The sequence below is a fragment of the Mobula birostris genome, chromosome 2, assembly GCF_030028105.1.
Source record: "Mobula birostris isolate sMobBir1 chromosome 2, sMobBir1.hap1, whole genome shotgun sequence".
Lineage (NCBI taxonomy): Eukaryota > Metazoa > Chordata > Chondrichthyes > Myliobatiformes > Myliobatidae > Mobula > Mobula birostris.
The window spans coordinates 4,449,423-4,466,000 of NC_092371.1; the positions used below are offsets into that span (position 1 = coordinate 4,449,423).

At 47.2% G+C, this 16,578-nt stretch overlaps 1 non-coding gene across 1 annotated transcript; it reads left to right on the top strand.

Moving 5' to 3' along the window:
• Positions 1–3,516: 3,516 nt before the first annotated feature.
• Positions 3,517–3,598, top strand: trnas-cga (transfer RNA serine (anticodon CGA)). The gene has a single exon. It is a non-coding gene; the product is annotated as a tRNA-Ser (tRNA).
• Positions 3,599–16,578: the final 12,980 nt, after the last annotated feature.

Consider the following 16,578-nt stretch of genomic DNA (forward strand, 5'->3'; position numbering starts at 1 on the left):
CTTCCGCCCAGCCCAGCGCAGGCGCAGAGCCGGACCACCGCGGGCGGGGCGGGGCTTCGGGGGAGGCGGGGCCATGATGGAGGGGGCGGGGTTTCAGGGAAGAGGCGAGACCGACGTGTGCGCTAAAACAGAGTGAAGGGAAAGTTTGTCATCGTTGCCACGGCAAGGAGTGTAAATGTCACAAAAATCGGCATTGGGAAGGGGCATGGCATGTACTACAGACATAGGTTAACGTAAACAACACTCTCAAAATGCTGGAGGAACTCAGCAGGCCAGGCAGCATCTATGGGGGGAAAACAAAGAGTAGACAGTCGACGTTTCGGGCCTAAACCCTTCTGCAGGACAGGAGAAAAAAAGATGAGAAGTCATAGTGAGGAGGAGGAGGGAGGGGAGGAAGCAGTACAAGTGATAGGTGGAGGAGTGAAGTAAAGAGCTGGGAAGTTGATTGGTGAAAGAGATACAGGGCTTGGAGAAGGGGGAACAGGATAAAAGACCACGGCTATGGAAGAAAGGGAAGGAGGAGCAGCACCAGAGGGAGGGGATGGGCAGGTAAGGAGATAGGTGAGAAAGGGAATGGGGAATCGTGAAGTGGAGGGACCATCACTGGAAGTTTGAGAAGTCGATGTTCATGCCAACAGGTTGGAAGCTACCCAGATGAAATATAAGGTGTTGTTCCTCCAGTCTGAGTGTGGCCTCATCTCAACAGTGGAGGCGGCCGTGGATTGACATGTCAGTATGGGAATGGGAAGTAGAACTGAAATGCGTGCCCACTGGGAGATCCCGCTTTTTCTGGCGGGTGGCGTGTAGGTGCTTGGCAAATCAGTCTCCCAATCTACGTCGGGTCTCACTGATATACAGGCGGCCACAACGGGAGCACCGGACACAGACTGGCTTCCGCAGCCGCACCTCCTTAACTTTTCCACCTTTCACTCCCAGCTTCTTACTTCATGCCCCTTCCCCCACCCATCACCTTCTGTCCCTGTATTCCTCCCCCACCCTTCTTATTCCGGCTTCTTCCCACTTTCTGTCCTGTCCTGACGAGGGGACCCAGCCCGAAATGCAGACAGTTTATTCATTTTCACAGATGCTGTCTGACCGCCAGCATTTTGTGTGTGTTTCATTGATCTCTCTTCTCTAGTCCAAACTCTTTAAAAAAAAACAGGTATGAATCCTTAATTTATTCACAGGCCAAAGCATAATTCTGAATAAAAAGGACACATTTAGTGTGAGGAACTGGTTATACGTCTGCCGGAGGAACCGAGCGGTTGAGTGGCAGCTGCTGGTGGAATACACTGTCAATATCTCAGGTTGGGGATAAGAGTGGGGAGGGGAGAGTTCCACATTCCTATCCCTTCCGCCAGTGCTGTTCCTCCGGCAGATCCAGAGTCAAGTTGAAGTTTATTGCCATGGGCACACACAGCGTGAAAATGCCATGAAAGTTAGCTGTCTGTAGCAGCAGCACAGTACATTACAATCATAAGTTACCACAACTTACACCACACAAAAAAAAATACAGAACACTAGTGCAGGAGAGAGAAAATTAATTACAGGTAGTTCCAGTCTCTAAAAATATAGAATCTAGAACAGAACAGTCCAACAGGGGACAGGCCATTCAGCCCATTATGCACTGATTTTGATGGACTCCTCCTGTGTATCCCTCCACTCCCCTCACATTCATGCATCTATCTAAAGGCCTCTTAAACTCTACCCACAGCCTGCCACAGTACCCCACACAATCCAGTCACCTGCAGCTCTCTATGTAAAAATCTTGCCCCCCATGTCGCCTTTAAACCTGCCCCCTCTAGTCTTAAAAGCATGTCCAACATTTCGATCCGGGGGTAAAAGACTCTGAATGGACACTGTCTAGGCCTCTCGTAATTTAAAAACCTCTGTCAGGTCTGCAATGCTCAGTCTCCCATCAGTTCTACAATGGTAGAACAACCCAAGTATTTTCTCTTGGTACAGGAGTATCAACTCTCGAAATAAGTATGAGACTTACTTAGAAGGTGTGCACTTTTTTAAAAAGATTACTTCGGCCTGTAAACAAAAAATGGATTTCAAACCATTGAGTTTAAGAGCCATGAAGTAATGTTACAGCTATACAAGATCTTGGTCAGACCTCACTAGGAGTTTCGTGTTCAGTTCTGGTCACCTCGTTACATGACGGATGTGGATACTATAGAGAGAGTGCAGAGGAGATTTACAAGGATCTTGTCTGGATTGGGGAGCATGCCTTATGAGAATAGATTGAGTGAACTTGGCCTTTTCTCCTCGGAGTGACAGAGGATGAGAGGTGACCTGATACAGGAAGCATTGATCATGTGGATAGCCAGGGCTGAAATGGCTAATACAAGTGGGAATAGTTTTAAGGTGCAAACAAGAGGAATTCTGCAGATTCTGAAAATTCAAGCAACACACATCAAAGTTGCTGGTGAACGCAGCAGGCCAGGCAGCATCTCTAGGAAGGGGTACAGTTGACGTTCGGCCCGAAACGTCGACTGTACCTCTTCCTAGAGATGCTGCCTGGCCTGCTGCGTTCACCAGCAACTTTGATGTGTGTTGCATAGTTTTAAGGTGCTTGTAAATAGGTACCGAGGGGACGTCAGAGGTAAGTTTTCCACACAGGGAGTGGTGGGTGTGTAGAATGCACTGCCAGCGATGGTGGTGAAGGCGCATGCAACAGGGTCTTTTAAGAGACTCTTAAATAGGTGCATGGAGCTCAGAAAAATAGAGGGCTCTGCTTTAGGGAAATTCTAGGCACTATCTAGAGTAGGTTACATGATCGGCACAATATTGTGGGATAGTCATAGTCATACTTTATTGATCCCGGGGGAAATTGGTTTTCGTTACAGTTGCACTATAAATAATAAATAGTAATAAAACCATAAATAGTTAAATAGTAATATGTAAATTATGCCAAGAAATAAGCCCAGGACCAGCCTATTGGCTCAGGGTGTCTGACCCTCCAAGGGAGGAGTTGTAAAGTTTGATGGCCACAGGCAGGAATGACTTCCTATGACGCTCTGTGCTGCATCTCGGTGGAATGAGTCTCTGGCTGAATGTACTCCTGTGCCCACCCAGTACATTATGTAGTGGATGGGAGACATTGTCCAAGATGGCATGCAACTTGGAAAGCATCCAAGAGCATGTAATGTGCTGCAAATGTCTATCTCCCATGTTCTAAAGTAACATTAAATATAATTGCTCATGTCGCTAGGCTGTTGTTATATTTTTTTTTAATCCTCCGTTGTTCTGTTTACAGGCCGAAACAGATTTTTAAAAAATGCACTCTTTCGGAATAAGCGTATAATTCCGTAAGTAGAAAGAAATGTTGGCCCGTACGGGGATCGAACCCGCGACCTTGGCGTTATTAGCACCACGCTCTAACCAACTGAGCTAACCGGCCGGCCCGAGCACTCAGCCCTGCCGCTGCGCCCCCAGAAGAGGGAGTCGCTACGCGGCTTCCTGCGGCTGGCGGCTTGATTCGGGCCGGGCGGAAAACGCTGCCTGTGTGTGGCTGCGATGGCCGAGTGGTTAAGGCGTTGGACTCGAAATCCAATGGGGTTTCCCCGCGCAGGTTCGAACCCTGCTCGCAGCGACTCTCCAGAAATCATTTTCTCAGCAGCTCTCTTAAATTTATTTTATTGCGCGATCTAGCAGAGAGAAATGCCTTTCGGAATCGGCAGCAGGTTTAATATCACTAGCATATGTCGTGAAATATCAATTCAGCATTTCAATATCCACAAGTTCATTATATTGCACCCAACTAGCACGATCTTACAGAGAAAATGCATTTTAATTCAGATGGTGCAAAATACATCATTTATAGGTCCTGGACTTATTTCCCGGCATAGTTTACATATTACTATTTAACTATTTATGGTTTTATTACTATTTAATTATTTATGGTGCAACTGTAACGTAAACCAATTTCCCCCGCGATCAATAAAGTATGACTATCACTATGACTATTATATAGCATCCAGTTTACACGACCTCCTTGCAGCGAGGAATGCTTTCCAATTCAGACGGGAAAACTGTAGCCCATTAAGCGTTTGCAAAAAAATGCAAAAACAAACTTCTCAGAGTTAGATCGGGAAATAAACTGCTCAGCGGGTCAGGCCGCGTCTGCGACGGTTAACACTCTACGACGTTGTTTTGGTTTAAGCCCTTTCAAAGCGGGAAGTTCCATCCAACACACATCAAAGTTGCTGGTGAACACAGCAGGCCAGGCAGCATCTCTAGGAAGAGATACAGTCGATGTTTCAGGCCGAGACCCTTCGTCAGGACTAACTGAAGGAAGAGCTAGTAAAAGTTGGAGGGGGGGGGATCCGAAATGATAGGAGAAGACAGGAGGGGGAGGGATATCATTTCTCCTATTCTCCTATCATTTTGGATCTCCCCCTCCAACTTTCAAATCCCTTACTCACTCTTCCTTCAGTTAGTCCTGACGAAGGGTCTCGGCCTGAAATGTCGACTGTACCTCTTCCTAGAGATGCTGCCTGGCCTGCTGCGTTCACCAGCAACTTTGATGTGTGTTGCTTGAATTTCCAGCATCTGCAGAATTCCTGTTGTTTGAGTTCCATCCAACGATGCGTTTGCTGTATTAGAAAATATAGTTGTAGGTTAGATATAATCCGTACGTTTGTCTTCATCGGAGTTCGTTAAAAGTGGAGTTGCTAAACCACAGAGAGAAACATTCCTGGGTTCCGCGAGCAAAAGAAGTGGACTGACCCGTACGGGGATCGAACCCGCGACCTTGGCGTTATTAGCACCACGCTCTAACCAACTGAGCTAACCGGCCGCGTCGGAACGACTTTTGCCGATGCGTTCTATAAGTTGACTTGTGTTACTTTCTATCCGAAACTGGTCACCAGGAATAGTCATTATGGAATGAATTAGTCCTGTAGCACATGTCCAGGTCAACACTGGATGCAGAAATCGAAGACAGCCAAGCTGCAGGGACGATAGAGAAATTAACTCACTTGCTAACATTTAAAAAAAGCAAACCCCAAGTATTGCGTATGCAGCGACAGGGGTGTTACCTGCACGACACAATCAAAGACATAGAACTATAAAACATAGGAGCAGAATTAGGCCATTCGGCCCATCGGGTCTGCTCCGCCATTCCACCATGGCTGATTTATTTTCCCTTTCATTCTCCATCCTTCTCCCCGTAACCTTTGACTCCCTGACTAATCAAGAACCGGTACAGCTCTGGTTTAAATATACCCAATAACTTCCTCATAGTCGAGTTTAGGGTTATATGTGCAGGTACAAGGGCACTGAAAAATCTTGCAGCAGCCTCTCTGGCACATAGCATAATATTAGCAGCATTAACACAAAAAAAAAACAAATGAAATATAAACTATCACATTTTTACAAGAAATAATACAATTAGAACCAAAAGAAAGTGCATTGTAGTGCAAAGTGGTCACAGTGTTGCTGTACTGAGGTGGTGATTGGGGTTGTGACAGTCGGTTCAGGAACCGAACGGTTGAAGGGAAGTTGCTGTTCCTGAACCTGGTGGTGTGGGACTTCAGGCTTCTGTACCTCCTGCCCGATGGGCGCTGAGAGAAGATGGCCTGGCCCCTTCCAGCATCTCACTTCATCCACCTTTGCTTACCTGGTCTCACCTATCACCACGTACGACTGCCTCTCCATCGGTGTTATCTGACCTGCTGGGTTCCTCCAGCTTTGGATTCATGACCAACACACCTCTGCAGGTTCCTAATACGTGCAATTGTACACTCAGTGACCACTTTATTAGGTGCACCTGTACTCTCTGCTCGTTAATGCAAATATCTAATCAGCCAGTCACTTGGCAGCATCTCTCAATGCATGGAAACATCAGAACTGGGAGGAAATGTGATCTAAGTGACTTTGACCACTATTGGTGCCAGATGGGGTGGTTTGAATATCACAGAAACTGCTGATCTCCCGGGAGTTTCACGCCCAACGCGCTCTAGAGTTTACAGAGAATGTTGCAAAGAATTTTTTAAAAAAGACCATCCAGTGAGAGGCAGTTCTGTGGGAAAATATATTGTGGTGACAATAAAGGAGAATTGGGCTTAGGGGGATAATAAATCAGCCATGATGGAATGGTTGAGCACAATTGATGGGCTGAATGGCCTGCTGTCCTATGTCTTGTATTCCAAGAGCCCGAGAATGTGGTAGCACCGCTGGGAAGGAATGTGAGAGAGGTGATTGGTTCAGCGGTGGGGAAGGAATGTGAGAGAGGTTACTGTTTCTGAGTTTAGTTGTCTGGCCCCTGTAGCTCCCCCCAGACAACAGAAGAGAGAGAAGGCAGTGTTCAGGGTGGCAGGAATCCTTGACCTTCCTGAGACAACACACCATGCAGGTAACTTGCTGATTTGGTAAATTAGTTTGTTATTGTCAGGTGCAGTGAGAATCTTGAAAGATTGTAAGTGTATTTATTACTGCTGTATGTATGTAGTACAGAAACATAGAAACATAGAAAATAGGTGCAGGAGTAGGCCATTCGGCCCTTCGAGCCTGCACCGCCATTTATTATGATCATGGCTGATCATCCAACTCAGAACCCCGCCCCAGCCTTCCCCCCACACCCCCCGACCCCCGTAGCCACAAGGGCCATATCTAACTCCCTCTTAAATATAGCCAATGAACTGGCCTCAACTGTTTCCTGTGGCAGAGAATTCCACAGATTCACCACTCTCTGTGTGAAGAAGTTTTTCCTAATCTCTGTCCTAAAAGGCTTCCCCTCTATCCTCAAACTGTGGCCCCTCGTTCTGGACTTCCCCAACATCGGGAACAATCTTCCTGCATCTAGCCTGTCCAATCCCTTTAGGATCTTATACGTTTCAATCAGATCCCCCCTCAATCTTCTAAATTCCAACGAGTACAAGCCCAGTTCATCCAGTCTTTCTTCATATGAAAGTCCTGCCATCCCAGGAATCAATCTGGTGAACCTTCTTTGTACTCCCTCTATGGCAAGGATGTTTTTCCTCAGATTAGGGGACCAAAACTGCACACAATACTCCAGGTGTGGTCTCACCAAGGCCTTGTACAACTGCAGTAGTACCTCCCTGCTCCTGTACTCGAATCCTCTCGCTATAAATGCCAGCATACCATTCGCCTTTTTCACCGCCTGCTGTACCTGCATGCCCACTTTCAATGACTGGTGTATAATGACACCCAGGTCTCGTTGCACCTCCCCTTTTCCTAAGGCCTGGCCATAGGGGATGTCTGTCTCCCTATGGCCAGGCACAAAACAAAGAGAACCACAGAACCCGTTCAAAGAAAAACAGCACACACTCAACACACACAAAACAAACATACGATGCAAATGGCAAAAACGAGCAAAAAACACACAATATAAAACATCAAACCAGAATGGAATGTTCGGTTCAGTTGAATCCAGTGCTGACCACAGGCCGCAGAGCCAGTCTGCCCTGATCAAAGTTACACAAAAGGAACAGGCAGCCAGAAACCTGAGCAACACACACAGAACGCCGCAGGGACTCAGCAGGCCAGGCAGCATCTGTGGAAAAGAGTACGGTCGACATTTCGGGCCGAGACCCTTCAGCAGGATGGGTCACATCATAACATGAATGCATCCATACACATCACATCAGTACTTCAGAAAAATAATAGCAGAATGCAGAATAGAGCGTGACAGTTACAGAGAGAGTGCAGTGCAGACAGAGAATAAGGTGCGAGGGTCACGACGAGGTAGATTGTGAGGTCTAAGGAGCTGGTCAATGATTAGCAGGGTAGAAGTTGTAGGTGCTTTAAGGCCTATGTATCTTCTGCCTGGTGGGAGGGGGGAAAAGAAGATCATCTCGGAGTGTGTGGGGTCTCGGACTCTGCTGGCTGCCTTACCGAGGCAGCAAGAAGTGTAGGTGGAGTTTCTGTGATGTGCTGAGCTGTGTTCACAACTCTCTGCAATGCCTCGCGGTCACGGGCAGAGCCGCTGCCATTCCACGTTGAGGTGAACCCGGTCAGGATTCTTCCTGCAACACATCTTTCGAAGTCTGAGAGAATCCTCGTGGACAGGTCGCATCTGCTCAGGCACCTGAGAAAGTGAACACACTGATGAGCCTCATTAATCACCACAGCAGTGATAGTCACGGGGAGAGGCCGACCAGGAAGTTTGTAGTTACGGGGAGAGTTATAGCTTACAGGGGAGACTGACCGATGGGTTATAGTTATGGGGCGGGGGAGACTGACGAGGAGGGTTATAGAAATAGAAATGCCCTGAGAAATATATCCCACCACAGTCCCAGAAAGTCAAGGCCCGAATATCAGACCTGTGATTTGCAAGTCCTGGGGTCTAGGCCCAAAGGTCAAACCCGCAACTGGAGAGTTCTGGGGCAAAGTCTGAAGTTGGAGCCTTGGTGTCCTTGAGCAAGGACTGGAAGGCTGGAGGCGGACTGTCGTGGGCTGGAGGCCTGGCTGTGGGCAGGTGGGTGGGTGTATGAAACGTTTTGCTGTGTTTGCTGTCAATAGTGTGCTTCTGATAAATATCGTAAGCATGCTATGTAGGGACGCCAACAAGAGGAAATATGCAGATGCTGGAATTTCAAGCTACACACATCAAAGTTGCTGGTGAACGCAGCAGGCCAGGCAGCATCTCTAGGGAGAGGTACAGTTGACGTTTCAGGCCGAGACCCTTCGTCAGGACTAACTGAAAGAAGAGTTAGTAAGAGATTTGAAAGTGGGAGGGGGAGGGGGAGGGGGAGATCCAAAATGATAAGAGAAGACAGGAGGGGGAGGGATGGAGCCAAGAGCTGGACAGGTGATTGGCAAAAGGGATATGAGAGGATCATGGGACAGGAGGCCTGGGGACATTCAGCTCTTGGCTCCATCCCTCTCCCTCCTGTCTTCTCCTATCATTTCCGATCTCCCCCTCCCACTCCCATTTTCAAATCTCTTATTAACTCTTCCTTCAGTTAGTCCTGAGGAAGGGTCTCGGCCTGAAAAGTCGACTGTACCTCTTCCTAGAGATGCTGCCTGGCCTGCTGCGTTCACCAGCAACTTTGATGCGTGTTGCTTGAATTTCCAGCATCTGCAGAATTCCTCGTGTTTGCATTTCAGTGTTTGCTGTGATAAATAAAATAACCTGGGAATGTGTGCTCAGGACAATAAACTTGAATTGTTGAACGCTTAACGTCATGCTTTTAATTCCCAACAAAAACTCGGGAAGTTTTAGCAGTTTTATGTTTTGAGTGTACTGATTTGTGATAAATTCCGGAGCGGTTGCAATAAAACAATGACGGTGTTGAGGTGGAAATCTCCTGGCAATTTCTTCTCGGGGGAGAGAACCGCTCCGGGACTAATGGTCCGAACTCTTGTTTTAACGGGAAATTCTTCGGAGGAAGAAAAGCAGTTGGCCCGTACGGGGATCGAACCCGCGACCTTGGCGTTATTAGCACCACGCTCTAACCAACTGAGCTAACCGGCCACGTTGCTGTAGAGTTGGGGGACACCAGATGTTACACAACAACTCTGCATAGCTACATATTTCAGAATCATACTTAGAATTAAGTTTAATATCACGGGCATTTGTCGTGAAATTTGTTGTTACATTATAATAAAACTGCGATTACAGTAAATAATATATATATATCTCTTCGGTTGTCCAACAAAATCCGATGACGACGTCCACTCCTTTAACGGTGAGATCTTTGATGACTATACAGTCCTATCCTGGACCCACAAGCTCTGTTGCAGGTGGGACATATATATGTGGTAGTGGTGGTAACCATGGCTGCATTTCTCCTGGCTCTCTTCTGCTGTCTTCTGGTTGTTATTTCCATCTCCAGAATACGAACCCTGTCCCTACACAGCTGTCACCAAGTGGTACGGTCAGCAGCGGCCTCCTCCAGGTCCTCGGGTCTGATCTTGCATTTCCTTAAAGCATTCTTCATCTGATCATTATCGCGCTTCTTCGGCCCTCCAGCTGAGCGTCGACCATGATGTAGTTGGCCGTATAACACTCTGCGGGGTAGCCGACATGGGGGCATCCTTATCACATGCCCTAGCCACTGCAGCTGACGCTGGGTGATCACGGCCTCGATACTCCTGCAGTTGGTCTTTACAAGTATTTCAGTGTGAGGCACCCGCTCACGCCAGGTAATTCCCAGGATGTGATGGAGACAGCTTATGTGGAAGCGCTCCAAGGACTTGATGTGACGGCTGTAGGTTACCCAAGCTTCACAGCTACAAAGGAGGGTGGTGACACAGACCGCTTGGTATACGGCGACCTTTGTGGAGGGACGAATAAAGTGAAACTAAATAAATAGTGCAAAAATTAGTGAGGGGGTTTTAACGTCCACTCAGAAATCTGATGGCAGAGGAGAAGATGTTCCCGAATTATTGAGTGTCAGAATTATTCAGGCTCCTGTACCTCCTCCCTGATGGTAGCAATGGGAAGAGGGCATGTCCTGGGTGATGGGATCGCCGCCGCTTGGAGATCTTTTCTTTGAGTGCCTCTGCCCCGGAGCGGGGGGTGCTGCTGCTCTACATAGACACCGTGGGACGACCCGGCGAGACCCCTGCTCCGGCCGCACTGCGCCCAGTATGCCGCGACTCGCCGGCATTGGCGGCCTCGCCAGCCGCGATCTTCTCCGGCTTGGACCCGGGGAAGGGGTGAAAATCCGGCGCCTCCGCGGCACGTCCTTCTACCGGCTGGACAGCTTCGCCTGGATGGGAATTACACCGCGCACCTTCATCAAAGATCAAGGATATCTTCAAGAAGCGGTGTCTCACGAAGGCGGCATCCATCACTTGCCATCTGGGACGTGCCCTCTTCTTGTTACTCCCGCTCCTTGACGATGTCCTGGGTACGTTGTAGGCCAGTACTCCAGATGGAGCCGATTAAATTTACAACCTTCTGCAGCTTCTTTCGGGCCTGTGCAGTAGCCACTTCCATACCAGACAGTGATGCAGCCTGTCAGAATGCTCTCCACAGTACAACTATAGAAGTTCTTAAGTGCATTTTTTGACATGCCAAATCTCTTCAAACTCCTAATGTAGCCGCTGTCTTGCCTTCTTTATAGCTGCATCGATATGTTGGGACCAGGTTAGGTCCTCAGAGATTTTGACACCGAGGAACTTGAAACTGCTGGCTCTCTCCACTTCTGATCCCTCTCTGAGGATTGGTATGTGTTCCTTTATCTTACCCTTCCTGAAGTCCACAATCAGCTCTTTCGTCTTACTGACGCTGAGTGCCAGGTTGTTGCCATGACAGCACTCCACCGGTTGGCATATCTCACTCCTGTACACCCTCTCATCACCACCTGAGATTCTACCAACAATGGTTGTATAGTTAACAAATTTACAGATAGTATTTGAGCTATGCCTAGCCACACAGTCATGGGTATAGAGAGAGTGGAGCAGTGGGCTGCACACACACCCCTGAGGTGCACCAGTGTGGATTGTCAGCTAGGAAGAGATATTATCACCAATCAGCTCAGATTGTGGTCTTCCAGTTAGGAAGTCGAGGATCCAATTGCAGAGGGAGGTACAGAGGCCCAGGTTCTGTAACTTCTCAACTTCTCAATCAGGATTGTGGGAATGATGGTATTAAATGCTGAGCTATAGTCGATGAACAGCATCCTGACATAGGTGTTTGTCTCGTCCAGGTGGTCTAAAGCGTTTTGAAGAGCCGTGGAGATTGCATCTGCTGTTGACCTATTGTAACAATGGGCAAACTGCATTGGGTCCAGGTCCTTGCTGAGGCAGGAGTTCAGTCTAGCCATGACCAATCTCTGGAAGCATTTCATCACTGTAGATGTGAGAGCTACCGAGAAATAGTCATTAAGGCAGCCCACATTATTCTTCTTAGGCACTGCTATAATTGTTGCCTTTTTGAAACAAGTGGGAACTTCTGCCTGTAGTAATGAGAGGTTGAAATTGTCCTTGAATACTCTGGCTAGTTGGTTGCCACAGGTTTTCAGAGCCTTACCAGGTATTCCATTGGGTCCTGCCGCCTTGTGAGGGCTCACCCTCTTTAAGGACAGATTCGGCATAATGTCTAAAACTTTGACAAGCCCCTATAGATGTGTTGTGAGTTTATTGACTGGCTGTATCATGTCCTGGTATGGAAACACCAAAGCCCTTGAAGGGAAAGTCCAACAAAAGGTTATGGATACGGCCCAGTCCATCAAGGGTAAAGCACCCCCCCCCCCCCCCACCATTGAGCACATCCACATGAGATGCTGTCACAGGAAAGCAGCATCCAACATCCGGGACCCCTCCTCTCACTGCTGCCAAACCTGGCTACTGTGCTCCACCCCTTGATCTCGTTACGACAGATCGGACAGAAATGACAATGGACAGTGTGAGTGTGTTTCCAAAAGGTGAAGGAAATGGTGATAACAGACACTGTACCCACACATTATGATCCACATCGTCCAGTGAAACTTGCCTGTGATGCCTGGCCTTATGGTACAGGAGCAATCATGTCACATTTTATGAGTGATGGAAGTGAACGTCCCACAGCCTTTGCCTCACTTTCCCTTACTGCTGCAGAGAAAAATTACGCACAGATTGACAGAAAGGCCTTGAGTTTGGTTTGGGGTGTAAGACGTTTCAACTAGTACCTGTATGGGAGAGAGTTTACCCTCATTACTGATCTTCAACCAGTAGTGTCCATTTTCAATCCACAGATGGGTGCTCCATTAACAGCAGCAGCACAAATGAGAAATGGACTCTGTTTCTTGGAGGACAACTAACCTGTTATAGTAATTGACAAATTTTAAAAAGGACTGTAACTCTGACACATATTTTAGCCTTAGGACACCCACCACTCTTGAATTTTCCCAGCACACTTGTGTAAATCCTTGTGTAACTCTTGTGCATCAAAGGTATGACTGCAGTCAGTGATGCTTGGTTTGAAGAATTCACACTTGGTAAATCATGCTCCGAGACCATAATCTTCTAATCTTTTTAACACAGTCTTGAGATTTTGGAGATGTCTTGTTATCCTCACCAATAACACTGTTTACCTGGAGAGTCCTTCAGTACCTGGTCCATAGCTTTCTGCCAGAGTGTAGGTGCAGATGTACTCCAAAAAAAAAAGCCTATTATAGTGATAAAACCCTTTGTGAGTGTTTATGGTTAGACTCTTCTTCCATCTCCACCTGTAGGTAAGCTTCAGCTAAGTCCACTTTGCTGAAGTGTTTCCCTCCAGAAATATTAGCTTAAATATCCCCTTTCCTGGGCAGAGGGTACTGATCTACTTTCAGTACTGGGTTGATGGTGACTTTAAGATCACCACAGATCCTGACAGACCCATCCACCTAGGCATCTGGGTCCCAGGAGCTGCACACAACCTTGGAAAGAATTCCTTCAGCCTCCATGTGATCTAGCTCGCTGGCTACTTCATCAGAATCAGAATCAGGTTTAATATCACCGGCATATGTTGTGACATTTGTGAACTTAGAGGCAGCAGTACAATGCAATACATAATAATATAGAAAAAAACTGAATTACAGTAAGTACATGTATGTGTGTGTGTATATATATATATATATATATATATAATATTTATACATACACATATATATACTTACACACACACAGATACACACACACGTGCACATACACTTACACAACCTACAAGCCCAGGACAGGCCTGTAGTCCTTGGTCCCGGGCTCTCAGACTTGCAGACACTGGGCCTCCCACATCGGACTTCACGCCCAGGGTGCCAATCATGGGTTTGAACTTCCCCACCACCAGCAGATTTCTGACCGGTCCATAAACCCATGAACACCACCTCACTATCCCTCTGTCGTCAGATTTCTGACCAGTCCATAAACCGATGAACACCACCCCACTATCCCTCTGTCATCAGATTTCTGACTGGTCCATAAACCCATGAACAACACCTCACTATCCCTCTGTCATCAGATTTCTGACTGGTCCATAAACCCATGAACAACACCTCACTATCCCTCTGTCATCAGATTTCTGACCGGTCCATGAACACCACCTCACTATCCCTCTGTCATCAGATTTCTGACCGGTCCATGAACCCATGAACAACACCTCACTATCCCTCTGTCATCAGATTTCTGACCGGTCCATAAACCCATGAACAACACCTCACTATCCCTCTGTCATCAGATTTCTGACCGGTCCATGAACACCACCTCACTATCCCTCTGTCATCAGATTTCTGACCGGTCCGTAAACCCATGAACAACACCTCACTATCCCTCTGGCATCAGATTCCTGACCGGTCCATGAACCCATGAACACCACCTCACTATCCCTCTGTCATCAGATTTCTGACCGGTCATGAACCCATGAACAACACCTCACTGACTATTCTGTGCTCTTCTTGTACTATTTAATTAACTATTTCTCATTGTAAGTTATACTATATTATACTGTATGTCTTGCACTGTCCTGCTGCTGCTGCTGCAAAAAAAACAAATTTCATGGTCTGTTTGTGGTTATAAACTGACTCTGATTTTGACTTGGAGGATTATGTTGGATTCTGGTCACCCCATTACATGAAGGGTACGAGCAGGATAGACAAAAGCGAATCAGTGGATGTTGCTCACCTGGATTTTCAGAAGGCCTTTGACAAGGTGCCTCACATGAGGCTGCTTGACAAGATAAGATTCCATGATGTTACAGGAAAGATACTGGCATGGATAGAGTATTAGCAGAAGGCAAAGAGTGGGAATAAAGAGAGGCTTTTCTGATTGGCTGCCGGCGACTAGTGGTGTTCTGCAGGGGTTGGTATTGGGACCATTTCTTTTTACATTGTATGTCGATGATTTGGATGAGACAATTGATGGCTTTATGGCCAAGTTTGCAGATGATACAATGATAGGTGGAGGGGCAGGTAGTGTTGAGGAGATAGGGAGGTTACGGAAGGACTTAGAGAATGGGCAAACAAGAAGCAAATGGAATACAGTGTCGGGAAGTGTGTGGTCATTTTGGTAGAATAAATAAAAGCATAGACTATTTTCTAAACGGAGAGAAAATTCAAAACTCTGAGGTGCAAAGGGACTTGGGAGTCCTCGTGCTGGATTCCATAAAGGTTAATTTGCAAATTGAATTGAATTGAACTGACTTTATTTCTTACATCCTTCATATACATGAGGAGTAAAAATCTTTACATTATGTCTCCGTCTAAGTGTGCAATATGCAATCACAGTAATTTATAATAAATAGAACAGTCAATGTAACATAGAATACACTCAAATCAGCATCAGTTAATCAGTCTGATGGCCTGGTGGAAGAAGCTGTCCTGGAGCCTGCTGGTCCTGGCTTTTATGCTGCGGTACCGTTTCCCGGATGATAGCAGCTGGATTAGATTGTGATTGGGGTGACTCAGGTCCCCAATGATCCTACAGGCCCTTTTTACGCACCCGGCTTTGTAAATGTCCTGAATGGTGGGAAGTTCACATCTACAGATGCGCTGGGCTGTCAGCACCACTCTCTGCAGAGTCCTGCGATTAAGGGAAGTACAGTTCCCACACCAGGCAGTGATGCAGCCAGTTACACAGCTGGTGTGTACAGACCACGTGAGGTCTTCGGTGAAGTGAATGCAAAGGAACTTAAAGCTGTTCACCCTCTCAACCCCAGGTCCATTGATGTCTATAGGGGTTAGCCTGTCTCCATTCCTCCTGTAATCCACAAACAGCTCCTTGCTTTTGTGACATTGAGGGAGAGGTTGTTGAAGGAGGAGGCTTAGGACACAGCCCTGAGGGGCTCCGGTGTTGAGGGTCAGAGGGTTGGAGGTGAGGGAGCCCACTCTTACCACCTGCTGGTGATCTGACAGGAAGTCCAGGATCCAGCTACACAAGATAGGGTGAAGGCCGAGGTCTCTGAGCTTCTTGCCAAGTCCGGAGGGAACTATGGTGTTGAATGCTGAACTGTAGTCCAAGAACAGCATTCTCACATAAGCATCCTTTTTCTCCAGATGTGTGAGGACGGTATGTAGAGCTGTGGCTATTGCATCATCTGTCGATCAGTTGTGTCAGTAGACGTATTGTAGGGGGTCCATTCTGCAGATGTAGTCCTTGACCAGCCTCTCAAAGCACTTGCTTATTATTGAGGTGAGTGCGACAGGACGCCAGTTGTTCAGGTATGTTATCTTGGTCTTTTTTGGTACAGGGACAATGGTGGATAATTTGAAGCAGTAGGGCACTCTACACTGGGAGAGGGACAGATTAAAAATGTCAGTAAACACACCTGCCAGTTGTGCTGCGCACATCCTGAGTACTCGCCCCGGGATACCGTCTGGTCTCGCAGCCTTGCGACTGTCCACTCGTTGGAAACATCTGCATACCTCAGCCTCAGAGATGACCAGGTTGCAGGTTGTAGCGGTGGCTACAAATTGAGTTGATGTTGAGGAAGGCAAATGCATTCATTTCGAGAGGATTAGAATATAAAAGAAAGCATGTAGAGCTGAGCCTTTACAAGGCACTGGTGAGGCCTCACTTGGAGTATTGGAGCAGTTTTGGGCTCTTTATCTAAGGAAGGATGTGCTGACATTGGAGAGGGTGCAAAGGAGATTCTGAAAATGATTCTGGGAATGAAAGGCTTGTCATATGAGGTGTGTTTGGTGGCTC